At 36.4% G+C, this 25,616-nt stretch overlaps 1 protein-coding gene across 18 annotated transcripts in view; it reads left to right on the forward strand.

The window, feature by feature from the left end:
- The window catches only part of IRAG1 (inositol 1,4,5-triphosphate receptor associated 1), a 99,882-nt gene that overhangs the window by 16,075 nt on the left and 58,191 nt on the right, over window positions 1–25,616 (forward strand). For 3 of the 18 annotated variants that reach the window (XM_086894692.1, XM_086894685.1, XM_086894695.1), the window contains exons 1-2: window positions 22,830–22,924; window positions 25,206–25,282. The exons of 5 other annotated variants lie outside the window; for them this stretch is intronic. The gene's annotated coding sequence lies outside the window, so the exon portion shown is untranslated. 10 more of the 18 variants (XM_086894688.1, XM_086894701.1, XM_086894684.1 and 7 more) reach the window with 9 other exon arrangements.

Raw genomic sequence — 25,616 nt, forward strand, 5'->3', positions numbered from 1 at the left:
GCAGTATAAGGAATACTTGACTGTATCAAACTAGTAAAGAAAGACATCAATTAGAATTACATAGCATTTTTGAAATCAGGTACTGTTAGTTTATAGCAAAGAAGGTTGGTTGCTTTGTTTTTTCCTGTTTGGTTTGGAGTTTTTATTGCATAAATATTTTTGTTTGGTTTTTTTTTTTTTCCCTGGGAGTAATTATAGCTGTGTTTTCTTGCTGTTTAACAGGCTAATATTTCTCCTGATCATAATTGGCATGGATGAATTTTTTGTGGCAATACAATCATGTTACAGCAAGTGTGACAAAAATCCATAGTGATGACAATGATATTTGAGACATTTTACTGTAGCTGATAAAACACACTATCACATGTGTGTTCTAGTTGTCCTCTCACAGACTCATTAATGTGACATTAATATATATATATGTGCTTCTGTTTTTCTAAAGAAATCAGTTTGATAGATAAAAACCATCTCAAACAGCAAAGGGAGAAACTTAATCCACTGTTTAACTACACTTCTTTTTATGAGGAGAAAATGAGTCATAACTAAGGCAAGGGGAGAAAGAGATAAATAAAAGCTGCTCACAATAGCTGATAATAATTACCAAAAGTACAGTGCTGATCTGGGGATCTGGCTGTTGAGAATAATACATTTAATAGCAACATTCCTTGCTAAATTTATTAGATGAGTGTTAAAATATTTAATTGGGAATGCAGGAACTCCTTCTTGAAAAAAGAACCTTGAAAGGCCTTCTTCTCACATAAAGCTGTGAACAGGACAGCAATGCTCATGGCATCAGTCCTTTGAGGCTCTATCCAGTTCTCTCTAAACTGCATGGTAAAATTCTTGCTGGCATCACTGAAGAGGAGGGGGCCTCAGATATGTGCATTTTCCCTGTGAATGTGGATAACACTTTCTTTTTTCCTATAAAGTGTGAGCAGTCTTACCTGCATCCAAAAATGTCAGTTTTGACATTTTTAAGTGCCATTATTTAAGCAAAAAAAGCCTTCTAAATATCATTTACTGATAACCTAATCTTAGACCCCTTGACTACTTTAACAATAGGTTTTGTTTGAAGTTTGAGGGGGGGGATACAATTATTACTAGTAGCATGAAGTGTCTATGACAACTCTTTTGCCTGCTTATGGTTGAAGGAACCATTGCCAAAGTAAAATTATTGCATTTGTCACCTGAAAAAAAGCAGGCATGAAGGAGAGCAGGTTTTTCTTTCTTTCTTCCTCTTCTGCCTCACCTGCAAGAGGCCTACATCAAGTCAGGATCCATGTGTCTCTCTCTGTTCCTGGCATAAATTCACACTGGTTTCATTTAAATGTAGAATTGCCACCATAACGTGTAAGCACATATAAAACTTGAAGTTTCCTCCACATAAATTTATTATTCTTACCTTAATTTTATAGAATTTTTATGTTAGTGTTTAGTAGTGAAAACTGATTATTTACTTTCAAAGGGCAGTGTCAAAAGGGAAGTATTTCTGAAGATACACTTGCTCTTTTTTGTTTTGGCACATGAGGTAATCATAACAATGCTTTTGGTGGAAAAATATTGTTAGGACAACTATACATATATAAATGATAAATTATCTGGACTGGATTTTAATGGAAATGTCTTTTTTTTCTCAGCTTTGCTTCTATTTAAAATTAAGGGAAGCAATACAATCTTGTTCTTCAGCAATTCTCACCAAAAAATAGAAGTTTGTTGTGTTTATTTTGTAAGCAAATTCAAACAACTTCAATAAGTAATGGAGGGAGAAGGAGAAACAGGCAGAGTGCTGACTTCTGATCATACTTATCCATCTGTGTTCTGTGGCAGTGGTCCTAATTTAATTACCAGTAGTGCACAAAGTTCATAACATTGTTTCTGACATTGTGAAATTAATACTTTTCTTGCTCTGACCTGGCAGTCTAAAGATGCTCCCTCTTGATGTATTTGGTAAGAATAATTTGAGAGAAATTGACCTAAATAATATTACCAAACAGATAGCTTTGCCAAGTAAAGCTGGTTTAAATATTTAGAATAATGGAGATGCATTGTCAAAGGGACACAGATATTTGCTTCAGTCTTCAAAAAGCTCTTTATGCATGACTTGGTGTACAAATATCTCTAAGGTAAAGACTTCAGTAGTGCTGGATTAAGTCTAATCAACTACAGTGTAACAAATAGGTTACTGGAAAAAACCCTGTAAGGTAGCAAAGGTCTCATTCAAGATGTTAAATAACCAGTTTTATATTTTAGGGAGAAAGAAGATATTGTAATGAAATAGGTTTAATGAAAATAAATACGGATAAGTAATACTATTCTATTTGTGCAGCAGAAAAGATCTCAAAATACAGCCCATGCTCTTGTAAAAAAATCAAATTTAGCGAAGGATTTGTCAGAGCAATGTAGAAGAAAAGCAGAAAATACAACTCTTACTGAGGCTATGATAAATTAGAATAATTTTTCTGCCATCTTCCCAGGCTATGTGAACTTTAGTTTTCAAAATAAATCCAAATCCAAACTGATGTGTCATCTCTATTTTTTACCAGCTAAAAACATTTAGCAGAGGTGTTTAAAGCAGTAGAAGGAAAACTGTAGACTTGGCTGCAAAGGCTTCAAGCAGCCCAGTTGTAACTTTCTGATAATGAAAAACATAGAGAGGTTTCCACAATGCCTGCTAAAGGTCAAAATCCTTTCCAAGCAGTGATGAAGGAGAGCAGGTGTTCAGCATGTAGAATGTAGAAACAAGATAGAAGCAAGTCTTCTTAAACATTACCAGATAAATATATGGATATGTAGGACTTTAGGCATAGAAAATTAGAATGATTTATCTAGTGAAATGGAAAAAAGATGTCTTGTTTTGCTCATTGAAGCCATTATGTGCTAAGGAAGCAAACAACTTCATGAATAAATTTAGAAGTTACTGATGTGCTGAAATGTTTTTCGTAGAGCCCTTGCGAAATTTAAATAATTTGAAACTTGTGTACAGACTTCTATGTAAAACAAATAGAGGAAAAGATTCTTTAAGTAGGAATACTTCTGTCCTATCTTAGCAGGAATAAAACATTGCTACTTCTTAACTATACAATGGCATGTGAGTCATTATGAAACCTGATTTTTTTCAGGTGACAAATGCAATAATTTTACATTGGCAATGGTTCCTTCAACCATAAGCAGGCAAAAGAGTTGTCACAGACACTTCATGCTGCTGGTAATAATTGTATCCCCCCCCAAACTTCAAACAAAACCTATTGTTAAAGTAGTCAAGGGGTCTAAGATTAGGTTATCAACAAATGATATTTAGAAGGGTTTTTTTTGCTTAAAGCAGCTGTTAACTGGTGCAGTTGCAAACTTGTGTTTATATGTCACATTGTTTACATTGGTGCCCTGAGTATTATAAAGAACTCTGATTAGAAGAGATTCTTCTGGCGTCCTGCTGTTCCCCATTGCAAAGATACATTTGTTTCCAGTGCGTTTGGATTTGTATTATCCCCATTTAAAGGGAGGGAGTGAATAACTTCAATAAGCCTTCAGAAATCTCTGTCAATGTCTCATGGCACTTGCTGGGCCTGTCCCCATGTTTCTCCCAATCTTACCCAGCCCTATCTGTCCTTGGGACATCTTAAGCAATTGAACATTCAAGTTTTGTTGGAAATGAATGGGATGATCACCTACGGCTTCATGATTTTGGTTTTCCTTCATTCTTCCTGCATCATGGTAAAAGAGAAGCTTTGTTAATCACATTGATGTCTTCAAAACATCTCAGGCCAACATTTTTCTTCCCTAAGCTTTCAGCTGAACAGGATTTACCTTGCTGATCTTGTCACCTTTTAAAAGAAAATCTTTACTTGGAACTCTGGCGCAAACCCTAAATATTTAAATGAGTGCTCATGTTACTTTCGGATCATTGTCCTCTGAAGGATGAATAAACCTGGGAAGTAAAATCAATAGACTGCAGGAGCACATAATAACAGAGTTTACAAAAACCAAAACAAATACCACAATCCAGCTGATAGACAGGTCTCATCTTTCTGTTCTCAGCAGGTGTATTTTCAGACATGTTTGCAGTTGTTAAAATCACTTCATGGAGGCTTTCAGTTTCATTTGAATTTAAGGCAGTCTGCAGTTAAATGGGACCAGCTCTTGTTTTCACGTTGTAAACAAAGAAGATGTTTATTAGCACTTGTGTATTTCACTATATATTTTTCACACAGTAGAATTTTCAAAGCATTTGCTGCTGTAAAACTGAGCTCATTTTTAAAGAAGAATTCTAGAATTAACTGATTTTGCTGGTGGAGGTTTAAATGGGGTGCAAAGTAAATTTCCTGTGATTTTCTCATTAGTTTTCTGAGTATCTTTCTGGTAAAATTAGCTTGGAACAAGTTTAAATGATAAATGAGTGCTCTGATTTCTCTCTGCCTTGCAAGAAAAAATTAACAATATACAATATTGTTATTGTAACAATATCCAATATAACAATAGTGCAGTTTTAATGTGTGAAGCAAAGTAATACAGTGTATTTTAGCAAACACTTTAGATTTCTAGGATAATTTTTCATTGTATGCTCAGGTATTGTTTCCCTTATCTTAAAATGAAGCTTCCACATGCATGTTGTTGTTCACAGTAAATATACCAAATCTGCTCACTGGCTTTGGATCTGTGGAGAAAAACAATATATTACCATATAAAATGGTTTGACCATTGGAAGAGTACTCTATAAGGAACAGGCAACTTTCAGATATGCTTTAGTCAGTACTCCTTTTTTGTATAGCAAAATCTTAGTCCCCTGGGGAAAGATTTACAAAGCATCAAACCAGTTTCCCACATTTTCTGATAGAAGTCACATTTCTGAGTTAAACAGAGAGCTGACTTCGAACTGGAAAAATAGTTACCTAATTAAAAGCTGAAAATCATGATGTTAGGAAGGTTAGTTATTCTGAGCAAAATAGTCTGAGGAAAAGGAAATAAAGATAGATGAAACAATGAAGAATTATGTAAATCAATGATTTTGGGATGACTGGCAATATTAGAGAAACAATTCAGGACCAGAACTCTTAATCATGTTTTTTTTTTTAGCTAAATATATGAGTGATAGTTGAAGAGAAAGGCATGACTTTGAAGACATTTGGAACTGAGTTACTTAGTGCAGTGACATTGCAGGTGTCCCATCCCTTAGAAGATTTTTTTATCTGTTAAACTGCTCTTTAAAAATGTGTTTAACTTCTTTGTTTGGAGATATGCACTTATTGAAGGACTAAATGATGTGGTGTGGATGGTGTAAGCCAAAAATCCGGGTGTTGTAGAACTTAGGCTCTTTGTTTCTGGCTCTAAATCCACACAAACTACACATAAAGTCTCTAAAATCTTATTTTGTGATCAGAAATGTTCAGAGATTGGGTAGGAAGGCTGAAGAGCACATGGCAGCCACACTCAAGGGCTCACTCAGCAGTTGTCACAGGTTAGCTGCTGGAAATAATAATGTGTGTGCTCACCCACAGCTAAACAGAAGTTGAAGCTGATTGATCAGATTCTACCATGTGAGGTAAAAATGCTTTGCTTAAACCTCAGTAAGGAACAGCTAATGTTTCATATCATTAAACTATAACAAGACTAATGTATGACATCTCTTTCTGTGAACCAAGGCTTTAGGAGAAATTTAAATTTTCCTAAGGATCAATTTAACTTTTTAGTAAACATGTATATAAGTAATGTTCTCATATAAGATTATGGCAGATTGAATTTCAAACTGCTTCTCAGATGCCTTTGTCATTCAGCTGATGTAATGGCTGCTTGATTTCCTTTTTTAGTTGCTTGCTACTTCAAAGCACTTTGTTTCTCTGTTCTAAAAATTCCATTAATTTATCTGTTGCTGCCTTTTATAGTCTCAAAAGAATGTCAGCCTTGCTTTGAGAAATGCAAGTACTGCAGGAAGGTGATGAAGCAGTAACTGCTCTCCTAAAGACTCAGCTGCATGTTCAGTCCTTTCTCAGGATTGCTTTTGCAAGTGCTCAAGGCAGAGCACTTGCACTGTGGAAACAATAAATGTGCCTCAGTTTCAACTGTATACAGAGCCAGAGCTGATAGCTGCTGGTTGTAGCTCTCATCCAAGTGAGGTTTAGTAGAGGAATGTGGTGGTGATGGTGGAAGACTGGGAACTGCAGCTTGTGGTTTATAAACATCTGTGTTTTCTCCTCCTTTTTTCATGAAGTAGAAAGAAAACAGCGTTTGTGTCTTGAATTTACTACTGAAACCTAATTTATTGAATATAAACTTGACTCTTAATACCAGAAATCAATCATTTTAGCAGTGTGGATACTACCTTAAACCTCTGGGCACCACTCTTGTAGTGTCTTCTTTTCATCCATTGCTTTCTTCTGGATAACAGTGCTGCCAAAATACTTTGTATTACATCAGCTGTTTAAGAGACCCTTGATAAAAGTTATCTTTCAACACGTTTAACACATGTTCATTGATCATTGTGGCTTTCATCACCGAGTCTGACAGCTGAAATAGTTTTCACTGACCTTTGCCTGGTCTTTGAAAGGCTGAAGAAAAGTAATCTTTCCCAGACTGAAAATTTGTGTGCCCTTATTTTTGGAATTTCAACAGCAGTTGGAAAGCTCATTAAGAAATGCTCGTCATTTTTGTACTGCAGGGGCTGCTGTGTAGATTCTGTAGTTAAAGAATTTAAATATTTTGTGCATGCTCAGCATAACCTTGTGTTACACACTCCTATTTAGTATGACTTTATTAACTAATTTTTTTAACATTTCAATGCAGGCTCTATTATGTGTGTTAGTAGCCTCTATGAAGAGAGCTCACAGAATCACAGAATGCTTTGGGCTGGAAGGGACATTAAAGATGATCTAGTTCCAATTCCCTGCTCTGGGCAGGGATATATCCCACTAGACCATGAAACACATCCCCATCCAGGCTGGCCTTGAATATCAGGGATGGGGAGTCCACAATGTCTCTAGGCAACCTGCTCCAGTGCCTCATCGCCCTTATAGTAAAACATTCCTTCCTAATATGTGATCTAAATCTACCCTCATTTAGTTTAATTGAAAACAAAAATATATTGAAGTCATTTAAAAGCTGAATTAAAAGTAGCCCCATTAAAGTATAAAAGGAATAATTCAGCTTATATATTTTCCTTTTTGCTAGGCCATTGTAGTCTCTTTAGATGAGACATCCCAGCCATTTCAAGTAATCTTTGTATTTACAGAGATGAAATGGTGTGAGCTATTCTGAATATGTAGCAAAAGCTGTTCTACTTCATGATTCATAATGAAAATATTCTTGCCCTTTCCAAATGCTAAAAGGGCATCCTCTGTGCAGAAGAGAATAGCAATGAGTTTTGTTTCTGTTCACATGTTGTGTTTTGTCCATTTGGGCATCAGGAGGGGGGTGTGTGTGTGCTTTTCTCTTCTGCTGTAGGTGTGGGAAATGCTATCAAGTTTTCCTGTCTTGTATCTGAAGTTCCAGTACAGTAAATGGGCAGTAGAATGTGAGCTGGTAGTCATTGAGCATGTAGTCAAACAGGGAATAATATTTTTGCTTTCTTGGTAAGGTAAAATATAAGGTGAATTTTGAATTGGAAAAGAGAATAAGTGTGTGGCCAGATGTGGACAGACTGCTCCAAAGCTATGCTCTGTGATTCCGTAAGAAAAATCAGCACTTATTTGTCTATTTGCAGGGCTCTGGTTTGTGCATATTTGAAAGCCAAATTTATTCCTATGAAAAACCTGTAGTGTTAGGCCAGTGTCTTAACCAGGCAAGATATATTTAAGAGAATACAATTTGCTTCACCTTGTGCATTTAAACCTCTATTAATTTGATAGTTAAGGCTGTGAAAGTAAGCTTGGGAAAGGAAATGAGGAGCCAACCTTCTTAAAAAAGGGATTTAGTTTCTTTCTTTCTTTCTTTCTTTCTTTCCCCCTTACTTCCTGAAGGGTTTCCCCAGGGTATTTGACTGCTTAAAAGGATCATTGTGGAAAGACCAGCAAGCTTAGATAGAAACAGTGAGAACAGAAATCTCCTCTCCATTAACTGAGATGCTACATTTTAGGAAGAGAATGAGGTAGCTGTAACAGATTTGGCTTTGGGACTTGAGGGTAAGAGTGGGGTGATACAGTGCAAGGAAACATAATTTATATAGGTTACCAGTTCTGTTGTGCCTGTCACTTTAAAACCTGTTTCTTAACATCTCTTCCAGACAGTGAGGTCATTGCATGGTATCTAAGGCTGAGAATTCAGTCTTAGAGATAATGAGTTTGAATGTAGCTACATTCGATTTTTGCACCCAAAAACCAAAATGCAAGATCCCTTGTTTTTTTGCTTTGTACAACAGTCAGTTTGAGGTCTATTTTTGACCAAGATATGATCAAAATCAACAATCATTCATTTGTACTTTGCTGCAGAATAGGATCCTACCTCATTTTCCCTTTCAGTGAATGGTGTGATGCTGAAATCTTCAGACACCAACATACAGTCCAGAGCAGTTGCTCACATGACCACTGAAAAGAAGGGTGTCCAAAAGCTCTTCGTTGCTGAACTCATGCCTCATAATCTGATTTAGAAGAAGTTTGGCTTCTGCAGGGGGATTAGCCTGTGCAGTTGCAGAGGAGTGGAAGCCAAGGTTTTGACTTACTGTATTAGGAATCTATTAAAATGAATGAGTGGACATGATGAGGATGGTAATGTATTGAGTGGTTTTATTGGTGCAGTGAATTTAATCCTTTTAGCCTTTATACAGAAATTACAAAGCTTGACAGGGTTATTAGTGAAGTATTAATGAAATCCACCAAACTGTGCAGATGTCTGCAAAGTATAGCATACAAAACAGTAGAGTTCATTTTCGAAGTTCTCAGGAAGATAGTGCTGGGAAAGAGAAGCTAAATGGGAAATGGCAAACAAAATTAAAGACTGTGTAGCTTAGAGACAGACAACATCTCACTTCACTACATCTAGCAGATTTTTGACCATGACTTCCCAAATGAGTAAGTCTGGCCTATCAAGTGGGATGATAAAAAGAGATGGATGCTAGATCTAGTCATTTTAATTACCTGGATTTGTTCCATTGAAATGTGGTTGCCAGGATATTGTTGCCTGAGTTATATAGAAGACATGCAGATGCTATATTCTTCCTTGTACAGAGGACGAAAACGTTTGTGCAAAGTTTTCCCATTTGAACATTTCTCATGCAATTCAAAAATCCTGTTTAATAGTCGTATCTGAAGTGTTGCATTGCCTCCGCTCCTTAACGTGAACAGAGAAGTGATGTGAAGAATCCGTCTTAGATGAAAGAAAAAGAGAGACCTCAGCAAGGTAAGAGACTGAATTTGAGACAGATATTTTAATTTAATTTCCAGTTTTATACTTGGACAAATCAACATGTTGAGATCAACTGAGCATACTGCTCTACCAATCTCACTTTTATAGGCTTATATGGGATTATAAAAAGTCTAACTTGAAGCAGGGTAATTCAGGATGCTTACTCAGATGCCTTGCCTTGCAAGAGTACATAAAAACAGGGCCCCTGCTCACCACAGGCTGGAGTGTTACATGTCAGTACTAAAGCAGCATAGAGCTAATTAAGTTATTGTAATACCCAGACTGTCTTCAATATCTCACTTAAAGATGGCTTTGCTCTACTTGTTGTAGAGCATTAAGACTGTACAGGCTAAGAGAAAGACTTTTAAAAAAGTCAGTTAATCACTTTAGAGTTTGTAGGGAAAAGAATAAGGTGGCTCCTGCAGCATAAACGTGCAGTTATCCCAGATAAAACAGCACATGGATTCAAAAGCCAATAGGCTGTAAAAAAAAAATTTTAATTCTTCAGTTTGGGTCTTCCTTTCTTTTCTTAAAATTGCATATAGATTATTTGAATGTAGAACAAGTGTCGGTTTCTTTAATCATCTCTGAATGATCAGAAAGTGCATAAAATAAATCTTCAGGGCAGAAAATATTTTGTTTCGGGGCTATACATTTGAGTCTGATTTCAGTGATTCTAGGTTTTTTCCCTGCCGTATAAATAATTCTCATGTTGCTGAAGGCTTTTTGGGGTGTTGCTTTTGTTTTAGTTTTGGGTTTTTTTTTCCTTTCCATAAAAGTTTCATCAGCAAAACATTCCAAAATCCTATTTGTTAAATATTTTAACTTATATGAACATGTCGTGCTTCCTATTAACTTCAGGTCCTTTCCTGGGAACAATGTTTGCTTAACATTCCTTCTCTGCAGTCTTCAGTCTATCATGGATTTGCAAACAACTTTTCTTCCCCACTCCTTGCTCCTGTGGCCTGCAAGAGTTAAATTCTTTTAACTGTCAGAAGAATTGCTCTAAAGTTCCTGTGATTTGGCTGAGAAGTAACATCTATTAGCTTTGGTGACAGCACGGGTGACAGATTTCAGTTTCCTGTCTGATTACAATTAAGTTTTACTGAGGGTTTTGTCCACCCACTTTTAAGAAGTCGTTTAGCAGAAAAATACATTTTAAAGAGGTACTTGTTTTTGCCACATCCTAATTAACTTATAAGAACAGTGTTCCTGATAAAGTATTAGAACATGTCCTCATAAGTACACAGCATGTCGAGTGCTGTGGATTATTGGTTGGTCCAGATAAGTAGAGGGGCAGAACATGAAAACTATAAGTAAAATCTTACAATTTTTATTTCTCTGCAGTTGGGTAGAGTCCCAGTCACCCATTATATAATTAAATTTACCCATAATAACATATTTTACCAACATGTCCAAGTTGTTACAAGTGTCCAAGTATGTTACAAATTAAGGTATACAAAAAAGGCAAGGCAATTTTACCACACTGAGAAGGGACACAAGGTGGTCTGTGGTAAGCACAGCTAGTATAGAATTACATTTTGTCCAGAGGTATCATTAGATTTCCGACTGAAGTGTCAAAAACTGGATAGCAAAATATCAGGTAACTGTTAAGTCACTCTTAGAAGGCAAATAATCCTAAACTTTATTTGAGGAAATCCTGGAACTTTTCAAATAGTGCTTCTATTTTATTAAATTCTCTTGTTTCCATGGCACTGATCTGGTAAGGGAATAATTTTGCTTTTCCATAGTGCAAGCATAGTTTGGTTTTAATTATGCTGAAATATATGTCTTTTTTCCTTCTTGGCCTGAGAAATCATTTGGAATTCCCTATATGTTTAAGCAAACAATAGATAGTTGGATGAGGTGCCTCACAACTTAATGCTTCTAAGGCTTTAAACATAACTCTGCTCTCAAATTGTTCCATAAATGTGATCACACTCTTGTTGCTCAGGCTTTTGTTGGGCTCCTGAGCCCACAGGGCTTGCATGCAGTCAGCTTCCAAGGATTTTGGTATGCACTGACAAGCTTTCCTCCTTTGGCTCTGGCATTTTTCCTCTGCTGCTGCTTCACAGTAGTAGCAATCTAAATCCCAGTTGTTTTGGAAACATCCTAAATGTTTGGGGGTTTGTCTTGTTGAGGACAAGTAACTGACTAAGAGATTCCTCACAATACTCCATAGATTCTTTGTCTTAAGGCTACAGTTCAAATCTTCCAGAAATTATAGACTTCAAGGAACTATAGTTTTCAGGGAGTCTTAAAACAACATGAACTTGATTTAATGGCATGAAAAATACCCAGTTTCTACAAAAACAACAACAAAATCTTCCTTCCTTTATGTCTTATCTGTCTGAAACAATCTGGGGGCTGAAAGAAGTTCATGAATCTGTCATTTTTGTTTTCTAAACCAGGGCATTCATCTAGCTTGGTAAAATTTATCCTGACTAGGTGTTTGCTCCTCACCTTGTCTATTTCTTACTGTTTTCCTTTTCCAGCTTTGTGAAGATTATGCTAGTCTAATCTTTGTTTCTGTGGACTCTGTCATGACTCATGACTTCTTCCAAAGAGACTTCATCTCCTTTTTTTTCCTTTTGTTTAAGGATGACTCCCAAACACCATCCCTAAGAAGGCTAATATTAGCAGCTCTTGCTAACTCTGGCCAATATCCTTAATACTCTATTTTTATAGTCAGAGCAGTAGAGAAATTTCAGCCTTTTCCATTGTTCCTAGCTTGCTGAATATATCTACTTTATTAGCAGAAAAAACGTCCCTTGTTCTATGGATCCAGCAATTTTCCAAGTGATACTATTGTACAAACTCTTAATATGTAGATATACGTATAACAATTCCCAAAATTATTACCTATTCCATTGACTTCCCCTTAATTTGCATGTGTACACATGGTTTGTGGTGAAAAATATAACAACAACAGTTGGATTCCTGTTGGTAAAATGGCTTAGTCTTGACTTTGTGCCACAAGTCAAAGGAATGCTGATAGAATTTGACATGTAAAATTCAAATCTGTATGGTGACTTTTGCACAGTTTTTCTTGCCCCCTCCTGATGTCAGGTCATTTAACTGTTTAATCACTAAAGCACTTGTGTAAGCAACTGTTTGTTACTTCTTTTTTTGATGGGGAGCTTCTTTCCTGTAAACAGCAGCAGGCTTTGGATAGACAGCTTAAATTTATATAGCTTTATCTGCATCCTTATCAAAGGCAAAGGATGAAGTTATTCTGATCATTGACTTAGTTACATCTATTTACTGATTTCTTTAGCTTGTAAATTGTATGGCATTTGCATATGCTCATTTAAGATTTGACTGTCTAAATTTTTAAGATGACAAGCTGATAATAGGAGATTTTGCATCTTTTTGTAATTGCCTGATATCAAATAATTGTGCATATTTTCTACTCTCCAGCTGAAATAGCTTTTCTGTATTTAGTTGTCCTATTGACTGAATCACTCCCAATTCATGCTGATCTTTCCCAGTTATTTGCTTTTTACTGAAGGTTTTCAGAGCTTTGTTTCTGTTGGATATGAACTCAGTCACTGCAAGAAACCATGTGTGAAAAGAGAAAACTAAATTAAAGGGTCATTTAAAATGTATTTTGGTTTACAAAATGTCCAAATAGAAATATATTTGAATATATCAGGAAAAACGTATTTGCCAGACACAGCATTCCATATTTCTTTTGCAAAGAAAGTAAAACAGGGATAACTGTATAAACAAATACCAAGAAACATTTTGATGTGATCAGGCTTTTATCACATCAAGATAAGAATGATAAGATACAATGATCTAGAACAGTTTCAAGGGTACAAGGCTTAGCAGCCTTGCTCAGTTTCAGAGATTAAAACTGGAAAAGAAACAACTAAGTGTAAGAAAAGTAAAGAATGTGTCTTTGAATAAAACAGCATGAGCGTTGTAGTTTGGGGTATTTTTAGGAGACATCTAAGTAGGATAGAAAGCAAGTTTTAAAAAGTGTATCAGAAAGTATTACTTTCTGTGCATTTCCCCAAAGAGGGATCAAATGCCAGAGTGAACGAGCAGAACTTTGATTTCAATATACTGGCTGAGCAGTTTTTCTTGAGGTTCTCTGGACCAAAATTTTAAAAAGAATAATTGCTTTTACTCAAAATTGCAACTGCATCATTTTCCAAGGGGACTAAGAATTCCCAGGAAGGGATTGTTACCTTTGTGGCTATTTTTAACAAAAAAATCAGCAGGTTCCCCTCAAAGAACAATGCAATTGCACTGTACCCTAGCCAGGCTTCAGAGGGAAAGGAAACCAGAAACCAGAAGTCATAAGTTTTGATTGATTTTATTTGATTTTGGGCAAGTTGATTTTGAACAGGATGCAGGCAGCTGGGAAATGTACATGGCTTTTGTAAAAAGTAAAAATAGAGACAGCACCTAAACCACTGTGAAGTCATGTGATTGACTCAGAAACAGTGGAAGCATTTTTAGGGAAAAGGAATGCTGACAGTCATTTTTCCTAGCTGAAGCAATCCCCTGCAAATGCAACCAATGCTTTCAGTCAAGAAAGCATGATGAAGCAATACTGAATAGTTTTCTTCCTTCCCCTGGTAAAAGCTGTGCATTTTGTTCTAGGAAAAACATCAATCTGGGAAAATCTCCTGCACTGTTATGTCCATCACTGTGGAGGAATGGAGAATGTGTTTTTGTCTATGCTCTGTTTACATTCCTTACAGTTCACTGCTCAGGGGTTCTTATGCTTGTGTGTGAATCCCATTCAGGGTGGAAGGAAGCAGCTTTAGACACTGAGCTGCTGGCAACAGCTCTCATCCTTCTGACAAACGCCCAGAAGTTCTGATGAATATCTGGGGGATAGAAGGTAAAAAGCGAAGAGACTTTCAACTTGCATGTTTGATCTCTGATACAAAAGTAGAACAGCTGTTTCCACTCTATTCCAACTCCACTGGGGGTAGAAAGAGAGAATGTGAACTCCCTGCCATCCTGGGACCTGCAGGATTGCTGGGCATCTGTTAACTTTGATATCTTACTGTACAACAACCAGGCACAGTGGGATACTATGGCACTCTGAGGTGCAGCAGTTATAAGTCATACTGGCAATTTCTTCTCTTGCTAAACTGCACTACAGTGGCAGCATCAGAATATAGAGTGGCTGGATCCAGGGTTAATTAATATGCTTAACCTTTAGTTAAACTCTCTCAGTTCCAGGAACCTCATAGAACTCCTCAGAGTTACTGGATTCTCACATATTCTTTATGTCTAAATAATATCTGAGTTTTTTAGTATTGTCCTAGATAGTCTTGGGTTTTTTTTTTTTTGTTATGGGCTAGTAGATGAATGAAAGGCCTGAAGCTGTTGTGGATGAATATTCTGTGCTTTAAATGAAGCAAACACTATCTCAAAAAGCAGAATCACTTGCTCTGGTGATTACAGCACAGAACCAATGAGTATTTCATTATTTCATTCTGTGTTGCAGTATGACTTGATTCATCTTGGAATATACATTTCCTATTAACGGCACGTCAGTCTCATTTTGTGGCAATTCAGTATATCACAAGGTGACATTGATTTTTATATAAATATATAGATGTTTATGTATAGATACATGTAGGTTATGATATCTACTTATGAGAACTTTTAGTGTTAAATTTCTTTACATAAGATTCCTGTTAAGCTTAACATTTCCTTTAAAAAACAGATAAATATTTACTTTTTTAATTCTATGAATAAGTCTATAAAAAATAGAAAATATTGCTTATAATTAAAACAAACAAAAAATTCACTAATTTTGCTGGCATTTTTGAACAAAACACTTAAGTCTTTTAGAGCTAGGACATTCACCTTGAGGAGGATCTCAGGAAGAGAACATACAGAAAAATAGGTCACTGGCTTCTCATTAATAAACACCCACAAGGAAAATATGATCAGACTGAAGTACAGGAACAAATGTAGAGAGGAGGTTTTAAGCTTTAGATATGAGATGAAAAAGACACAATCTAATTCAGAAATGAGGATGGAAAGGAGAGTGTAGAAGGAGCAGGTAGAGAAAATGCAATTTTAGAGTCTCATGCTGATAATGCTATATCTTTCCAACAAATCATAAAACTGTATTTTAGGCACTTCTGGAGGCATGGCAGAAATGCAGTGTGCTTTAAGGGCTGTCTAACAAAAATTCCCACTGCAATGCATCCTGTTAAACATTGGCAAAGAACGAAGCACCAACAGCTACTTCTGTGTGAAGCTGCAAAAATGTAAAATAAATGAGTCTATTAATCCCAGCCTTACAAAGGTTCAAGGCAGACAAACATTTAGCTGTGTGCATATGGTGATACTGACTATGCATAATCAATTCCTGTTGTTTTATGAAACTGCAAACATGTGCTTAGTAAAAGTGTGTTATTTGAGACTGTTATAAAAATGAAAAATTGGATACTTCCAAAGAGACAAGGAAAAATTATGGTTGCAGTCCCAAATTCTATCTCTTTTCTGCAAAACATCAAGTAGCTTCTTTAAAATTTTCTAGAAATGTTCTTATATATGTAGTGTAGACATAACAAATTTGGCTCCTCTACTTTTTTTTGGGAAACAGTTGAAACATGCTGGCTGAAAAACAGGACTTTGAACCCAGTCATTTTGACCCAAATGATCACACTTGTGTCATATCTAAAATATCTGTAACTGCAAAGGTTCAGTGTTACAATGGAAAGTGTCAGACAACTTCATCTATAGATATTCCTACTGATACTATTTTGCCCCTTTTTAAAATGCACTATGTTAATATTGTCTAAGGAAAAGTACAAAACCACAAACCATCCAATGAACCCTGTAACAGTCTGGCATCAGCAGTAATCCAGTCAACAAAAATACATGTTAAAGCTTTTCTCTAAAATTCTACTGGTAAAGGTGGAACAAGTTTTCTATCCATATTTTGGAATACTTTAGAACAAATGGCAGTGTCAAATTGCAGCACTGAAAGAAAATGTTAACCAAAATCAGTCTCTGACCAGGTGTCTTAGGTTGCAATGCAAGGTGTAACCAAAAGTATGTATTCTATTACCAGCTGTTAAAACCAGCTGGGGCAGTGTTCTTTAACTCTTCCATAACCCATCCCTCATAACTCCAGGGGTTTCTCTTCTGTCATTGGGCCATTGAGTCTCACTGCAGGACTGATAAAATTACATCATCCCTTTGGGAGATGCTCCACCCAGGGGAGGAGCCAAGCATTCCTGCCTGGATATAATCTGAAACCTGGAACACCAGTCAGCCTTTTCCCATTGGATTCCCAGAGGAAGACAGGACCTACAGGATCTACATCACCACTGGACCTTCAGAGGAAAACTACACCCTTCTACAGGATCACTGCTTCAACAGAACCACATCTGTCACTCCAGGACTGCAGCCACCATTTAATCAGACTGCTACCAACACCATGACCAGCAGGGTGTCAGGTTGTATCCTGACTCTGTCAGTATTTTTTGTACTGCTGCATTTTATTTAAATTTTCCTACTGAGTTGTAATTTTTTTTTTCTTTATACATACTAGTAAAGAACTGTTATTCCTACTCCCATGTCTTTGCCTGAGAGCCCCTTAACTTCAAAATTGTAATAATTTGGGGAGAGGGGGTTTACATTTTCCATTTTAAGGGAGGCTCCTGCCTTCCTTAGACACCTGTCTTTCAAACCAAGACACCAGAATTTATACTTATATTTACTTTTTGCTGTAGGAATAGAAGTAATTTACACTGTATGTAATGAAATCTTCCCAAATTGCTTCCTCAGAAGTTTATTATTGCGATGTGGTAAATGTAAACGTCAGCCTGCAAATACTTCTTAAGATCTAGGGCTGCTAATTGAGTCTGCAAACATTCTGAGCTATGCTGGTATCAAGTTTCACATGAGGGTAGCAATTTTTATGATAAATTCAGCAAGGGAATGTAATTTTAAAGCCTTTAAAATGTCTGTTTTGCATCCTTTTCCTGCAAATCTTGAAGAGTCTTCTTGCAACATTTTAATTTGTCTTGCACTAGACTGGAATATGGCAGGAAGTCCAAATTCAGTTTGAATTCTGAATTCAGGAAGAAGTATAACATTTACTAGTTTGGCATAGATTGATGTGCAGTACCAGTCTCCTTCACTTGTACTTCAGATTACCAGAGTGTGGTAATATATGTCTGCATGTGGAAGGAGAAGGCTGTAATCCTTTGGAATTCTCCTAATACTTCATTTCTGTCGAATTTCCCACAATCAAGGGAGATGCATCTTAGTCATAGTAATTATTAACCTCTTCAGCTTTCCTAAAAGATCCCCAGAAAAGTAATTTAAAAACTTAATCCCTCCTCTTTTTTGTGGAATCCTTCTATTGTAGATCACATTTTAACCCCTCACCCCCACCACCCCCAAAATCAAAACAGAAAATGAGCTCTGATGGAGAAGCTCTATAGATGATTATTTACCCAATGGCTATAGCTGTGTCAAATCTTCTGTAAGATCTTCTTTGATTGATAAACTTTACTCTCTTTTTTCTTCCCCCCACCCTCCCAAAAAAAATCAGAAACTAGCAGTGCTTTTCTTTGTTTCTGTTTTTGGTTTTTTTTCAACTGTATCATCTTCCTAAGAGATTTTTCCCTACAGAACAGGACAATCACATAACAGTGTATTTAATGTATTGCTTGTAGGCATGCTAAGGTTTCAATTGCTATTAACAGAAATTAAAGCTCCACCTCAAAAAACAGTTAATTAGATGAAGTGAAATGCATCCATGACCTTGGAAGACTCTATGTGTGCTAAAAAATATTTGATATATTTAGCTTCTTGGCAGGCTAGATTTTAAGGGCATGGAAACAGAGTAACTTCCTTGCCCACAAAGGTTTTAATTTCTGATACTGTTTTGCTTTCTGGTAAGTTATTATAAACATCCTAATTTGGTTCTTTATTGGAACTCCATTTTTAAAACCACTTTCTTAAAGGGAGGAGGGGAAAAAGAAAAAAAAAGTCAACATGAATATGGGAAAAGAAAATAAAATGATTGCTGTAAATGTTTTGAGTAACATTTGTCCAGAAGGACTTGGGCATTGAAACTGTGTTTGTCGGTTTGGATCATTTTATTGATCATCTGGCAATGAAAGCTGGAAAACAGATTGACATTTTGGTTCTTGCCCCCTGCCTGTTTCTCATATAGAGATTATTAGCTGGCTATTTTGGGACTGAGAAAAATATTAGCTTTTTATAAATAAAAAGACTCGTTGAGGCTTGATGAGGAAGGGTTTTGCAGGCAATTTGAGCCCTTGTCCCTAAAGTCTCAAATCTTTCCATGTGACATGGGCTGGTTTACAGGATCATCTGTACCTCAGTCATGACATCAAAGCCAACTTGATTTCCATTGCTGTCCATAGAGGTGTTTTCTTTAAGATGACTGGGCTCTAGCAAGCCTTTCCTTACCTCCTTCTGCAGGCTCTGCAATTGCATATTCTTCTAATTTAGCCTTTCTGATTTATGTGAAGAGTTTCTCCTTTGCTGGAGAAAATTGGAAGCAATTTCCCTGCCTTTCAGAAGACTCATCTAGATAAGGTGCTGCATAAACATTATTAAAAGTTAATAAAGTTTGTTACATTTTGCATAAATGATCTAGTGTAGCTGACTGGCAAAGTGATATTGAGTAATTCCACTCTTTTGAACAGCACACATTTTTGTTCTATTTTTCTGGGTTGCATTCGGGATTTAATATTCAGCAGAATGAGTCCCAGATGGGAAAATTTTATTGCATGCTTTTGCCTTGGATTTTTTTGTTTGTTTGTTTGTTTCATATATTAACTTTGCAGAATTGCTCTTATTTTGGTTCTTTTTCTCCTGTCTGGATGAAGCTGGCAGATAATACTTGCATACATAAATAAGATTTGCGTAATGGGTGCCATCAGATGAGAGAAGGTGATTTCAGTTTTGTGTGCACTATGATGGTAGCAACATAGAAGCCAGAAAAGCCATTGAAAACATAAATCTGATGCAGTACTAAATATTTAAATTTGGAAAAATGTTCTGTGCAAGAAAACAAAGGGACACAGCAAAAATTTGGTGTAAACTTTAACTCAGCTAATTTTCCATACAATTGACAAATAAGCTGGTGGTGATGATTCAATAAAGAAAACTGTCAATGCATGTTGTTATTTGTGAGGTGGATCTGAGATGGACAGAGACGTGTTGTAAGTGTGATGCAAGTGAAGTTTTAACTGATGAAAACAACTTTGAGGTGCTTTTAAATTGGAGCATGAAAAATCGTGTCCTAGAACTCCAGTTTTAAGTGCAAATGTTATCACTTCTACCTCAAATTTTTATCCTCTCTGATGAATAATCCTTTTACTTTAGTCACTGGATAAAAAATAGAGCATGTAATCGTGACTTGCCATTATGGATGGCTATTACATATGTGCAGGAAAGATCATAAATAACATTTTAATGCAAAGTATCTAAGTCCTGAAGCATAAAATCTTCAAAAATAACAGTAATAATAATAAAGCAAATCTTAAAAAATATGAGAATTGTCAAAAGCTCATATGAATATACCTGTGACTATTTCTAGACAAGTATGCCATTTGAGTTAAAGTTCTTGTCTCCCAGGCTGACCAATTAAAGCCAAAACTAGAAAGAAATCCAAAGCTCATGGCAAGATCACATTTCTGCTATTCCTAGACAAAGCTTGTGCTTGAAAATGGTTGTGCTCCAAAAATGAATTGCCTGTAAGGATTCTTACCTCTGCTTCAGCCTGAGAGGCAGAACTCTCCATTGCTTCAGTATGATAAGAATTTTAGTGCTTGTATTTACTGCTGGTTTTCACCTCCATAAAGGTACAAATAAAAAACTTAGAGCTTGAGGAGCCCAACCCAGGAAACTTAACATTGCTGTGTTAAATTTGCTGCTCCTGCACTGCTGCTTTCATAGGTCACAGAGCTGTGAAAACCAGGGAAATGGGAAGTTAACTGGTGTGGGATGGGGGCACACACATCCCATAACCACCAAGCCATATGTAACTGCATCTAGCTACTCTGAAATACTTCAAAATACTTACAAAAAAATAACTTCATGCTCTCCCAGGGGTATACAATACTGGAATACTGGCAACATAAATATGTTGTGTTATGGGGGAGTGGCCAAGCCATCTGTATTAGAATGTTTTTAACAAAACAAATATCACCAGATCTTAAAAAAAACAAAGCAAACAAATTACTTTTTTTTATCTGGTACACATTACTATGCCTTCTTTATAGAATTTTAACAATCTAGTTGAAATAATTAAATTTTAGCTGCTAATGTTTCCTTATTCAATAATTTAAATTTTAGCTAGCAGCTTTCCTCTCTGTCTGGCCTGAAAACGTTCACATTGGACAAATCTCTGGGTAAAGGATCTGCCAAAGCCATACAGTGGAATATACAAAGCAGTTTGAGGAGCAGAAGATTGATGGAAGCTTTGTTTTCCTCCTCTTGTGAGTACCTCCAGGATCCTTCTGTGCTCCCTAAATCCTGCCTAGACAGCAGGAGTTGTGTTTGTTTGGTGCAAGTGGAGGGGCCAAACAACATAAAACTGAACTTTGCCACCACAGGTTTTCCCCATAGCAGGTGCAGTAGCTTAAATCTTCTTTACAAGCACTGGTTTCACTAACTCTCTGGGAACCTGAAAATATTGTGAGGCCTCAATTACTTTAAGAAATTTGGGCTAAATTTGGCCAGCAGTGGTTGCAGGATGCTAGACCAATGAACAAGCACAACTTCAGTGAAAAGTTTTATTTCCCAGAGGACAGTAATGCTGAAAGACAGTAAACAACTTGTTCTTGCCCAAACTGGGTTCAAAGTAGTTGTTGCTCTAAAAAGGGATGAAAATAGATTTAACAGAAACACAACTTCTGTTGTAGACAAATGAAGCATTTGACACTTGTGGCCTAGAAATTTAAGGTAACAAAACTGAAAAATGGTGAATGGCACATCCTAATAAAAATTCTGTAGCTGCTGATAGCTAGATGGGAGACTGAAACCAGTTTGAGTCATAAGAGGCTATTTCAGAACTTGAGTTTTTAGGTAATGAAGTAGAAATTCAAAAAGATGAAAGGAGGTGTCCTAAAATGCCTTGTCAGAATCAGTAATGGTGTCAAGGACTAGACCTCAATACCTGAAAAGGTATTGGGAAAACCTAGCTACTCCTTTTATGTGGGGAAAAAGCTTAAGCACTGACCTTAGAGAAGTTGTTCAGTCTTTTTTCACTATGTTGATTTTATGTATTATTGAATGTCTTAAGTGTAGAACAATAGACTTTCTAATGCCAGCTAAAACATGATGTGGCACAAAGCAGGTGCTCAGCTTCTTATTTTCTGTGCTATGCTGCCATCAACTCATCTTTGCCCATTTTTACAAGCCATGCACCAGTCCCTGATGGTGTTTTCCAAGTCAAATCATCAAATCCTAACTTTCCTTTGTCTGGTTTGTTTCTCCATTACTGATCTAATCAGCCACTGTCAAAAGGCAGTTGATTTAGTATCATTTGCTGCTTTCTCTTAGAACAACCTTAATATATCCCCTGAAAAACTTACTATCCAATAATTTTACATGCAATCTGCTGCCTTTTTTTTTTTTTTTAACCCATCTTCTTTTCTCTTGTCTTTACTTCAATTGTGAAAGGATTTTTGGACTGGGTTTGGCTTTCTTACATTTAATAACTTCCCAGCACCTGGCATTAGAGAACTCTTAGTTAGGATCTGTGATGTTATTGTAATACTCATATGTAAATAGTCTAAAGTAGCTAAAGGGCTGAAGTAAAATCTCTGTCCATTTTAGAGCTGAGAGCTCTGAATCACACGCATGTGATTGCTCTGTAGGTACCTGAATGTACTGTGGTAAAGGTTTTGGGTTTCTTTTCCCTCCCCAAACCTCATTTGTGGCTACATTCTCTCATGGGATACAAGCAAATTCTGTGGATTTCATTGGGAATTATTCCTACTCTGCAAGTGGAGAGCAGAGCCCATGACTGGACTGAAGCCAGCGTTCTTTAAAAGTTCACATGCCTTCTATTTGCTCTCTAATTTAGACTCCTTCTGACCAAACAAAGGGAGGGGGAGAGGAATGAAAAATAGTAGCATCTGTGTCAGTAAAAAATTCTAAGGGTTAAAATAACATGATGTAAACTGTTTCATCTGTTCTTCCTACTTGCCCATTTTAATCAGAAATGAGTAAGTAGAGCTTATATGCACTGAACTTGAAGAATGCTAATGGGATGTCTGCATCATGTTGTACCCAGAGTACTTATGCCAGAATAGGAGAGCCTTTAATTCTGTAATTCTCTGAGACAAGAAAAGCTTTCTGAAGAGTTACTTTAAATTTAAACTCTCATTCTAATGTTAGGCAGCCTGTTGGATCTCTGAGTTAAAAATTGCTTCAGCTTTAGTTACTACAGCCAGATGTAACATTGACCTTAAATGGTAAAAGCTCCCAAGAGTGAAAGAGAGGCTGGCCCGAGGGGAAAGAGAGGAATAACTGAAGTTTTAGGTAAGTAATCTCTATAACCAGGAATTAGCTCTTTTTCAGCCGTGAAACAGAACGGAACCATTTTTCCTCCTTAAAGGTACAGTACCTTGTTCTTGTGATACCGTGGAGCTGGTTCTTTACCTCTTCTCCCCCACCCTCTTCAAATTCTACCTCTTTGTCAGATTTTAGCTGCTTAAAAGCTGGGTGTAGTCGATGCAACCTCGTACTGCTTACAAATGGTTTGGGACTATACAAGAATGGAAAAGAAAAAGCTGTGTTAATTATACTGAGACTTGATTAATAAAGGTATGTAGTCAGTAATTCAAGGCAACCTGATTCCCAGATACTGTCATCTGTATTGTGCTGACCAAGAGAGGGTCTTAGGAGCAATACATGTTATGGAGAAACAGATAAATCTCAGATTGACAGATTTCTCTTTTTCTTTTTTTTTTTCTTTTTTTAATTGTATGACTTTCCCTTCCTCATGCTTTTAACAGTGCCGGACTGGTTCATGTTGGTGGATTACCTGGTCTGGAACTTATCTTTTAAAAAGGCATTTCCAGAGCCATTTCTTTATACAGTCTATTTTAGTCCTGTTAGATGTGAATTAATACCACAAAGTTGTGTTTAATTGAAATGCTGTACAGAGAAAAACAAATATCTTCAAGTGTTAAAGCATGTTTCCTTTAGTACAGAAAAATCTCATTATTTGCTTTTCCTGATATTTTGGTTTTAAGTTTTATCTGTGTTTTTTGGTAGGTACCCTGCACTAAAGTGTATTTAATTTCCTTGACAAACTAAAACACAATTTTGTCTTACTAATGTGTATGTTAAGGTCTTCTTTTGCTCCAGACAGCAGAATGTAAACAACATGAAAGAATGAGGTCAGTGCAAGGAAGTGATAGCTGAAATTGAAGGCTTAGGTTTCTGTTACTAACAACTTGTGTTAGTGAGATGATCTGCACAGCATGGCTTCACCTGGTGAAATTCTCTGCAATCAGTGGTGAATTTCCATCTCTGCAGTGATTAGATAGTTTTTAGTTTCTGCCATGCAGAGATTGGGTGAATTTGGAGTTCTGAGTGTAGACAGTGTTCTTATGAGTGCTGACAGTTACTGCATTTACATTTCATATGGTAGGTGTTGTGTACACTTTAGTGTAAGTTTTCTTCATTCAGTTTCAAGAGACGGTGATAAATGAATCTTACTTGTTAAAGCATTTCAGATCTTCTTGCAAAACTTGTAGTAATTTTACTTTTGTTTTTCTCTGGAGTATCATTAGTGAACAGCTTAGTACTCTTAGGTTAAATTTCTAAATATGACCTTCATGTTTTTAATCAACAATAGGTTCCCAAATCAACAATTATACCACACTTGGAGCTTAATAATTTAATGATACAACTCACAGAAATATAAGTTTATTAGAAGAATGGGAATTAAGACTCAGTCCAATATATGAAATGCTGAATACCGAGGCTCCTCACTTATGTAACGTTCTTGTATTTCTTGCCTCCAAAGACCCCCCGTTCTGATTTGTTGGTATTGCATGTATTACTTTGCTCGTGATATTTTATGCAATCCTTCAACTTGTGCAAGGATGTATAACTTTGTGTGGTATTCTAGAATGTGTTTAAATTTCCATTACTTATTTTTAACAATGTGTAAGTGTTGGGATAACTAATATGTGTCTGAGTCCTCCAATACTGAACCAAATATATATTTCTAATAAATGATTTAGCACTTCAACAGCTACTATTATTATTTCACACAATTCTTTTTTATTTTGTAACTTAGAATATATAATGAACTACTTATGTGTAAATTTATCTTCAGTAAAGGTATTATGATGACAAAAGTGTAATTTAATACAGAAAGTACAAGTTACTTATTTTTTCACGGTGAATATTGTTAGCATCAGCACTGATAAGTACCTAGGATTTTCATTGTATTTAACTTTTCGAAACCCATCTACTTCACACTCTTCTGGATTAAGTTCTAAATTGTCTGTGAGCATGAAACCTGTATACCTCCCTACTGCCTGTCTTTTTATATGTCAGGGTCAGTTTTAATCAGTATAGTCCTATTTATCTGGGACCAAAACATTGGAAATTAAGAATTATCTAGCAGCCAAATTCATAAGTCCAATGTTTAGCCCCAGCTGCTTCCATCTTTCTTTCAATCTGTCTGCTTCCTGACAGCTTTCAAGGATAATTTGGTGTCAAATAACTTTTAAAAAAGTTAGTTAGGACAGAGTATGGGCAGTGAGGTACAGCGAGTTGGACCTGGGAGGGACATACGTGAGAGCTTCTCCTTTCATGGGTCGTATGTGTATGTTCCTCACATGGAGTTCTCCTTCCTCCTCTATTTGCTGTTCCGATAGAAGTGTGTAAGTCCAGGAAAAAGGAGGATGAAATGGCTTGTGAGTGGAAGGGGAAAGAAGATCTTTGCTGTTTCAAGGTTTGTGGGCTATTTAAAGATCTGGGGGACTTGTGGGCAGAGATACATCTTTTTGCTGTCCTAACTTGCAGCCTTCCTGTAAACTAAGTAGAAGAATTTCCTTGTGATGTGCTCTGTGTCTGTGCTTCCTTTGAAAAGTGGGTCAAAGAGATGTTTTGGATCTCAGTATCACTGACAGAAAGGAAATCTGAGTGGGTGATGGATCTCTGTAAGCTTCTAAACTAGTGACTCAAGACATGAATTGCTGCTTATGTACATGTGTAGAGCTGCAGTGGAAAGCGCTTAAGACTGTGACTGTTACGGTAGTGCTTTGAAATAATAACTCACTTTCCCT

The sequence above is a fragment of the Cyanistes caeruleus genome, chromosome 6 (assembly GCF_971803275.1).
Source record: "Cyanistes caeruleus chromosome 6, bCyaCae1.hap1.1, whole genome shotgun sequence".
Taxonomy (NCBI): Eukaryota; Metazoa; Chordata; class Aves; order Passeriformes; family Paridae; genus Cyanistes; species Cyanistes caeruleus.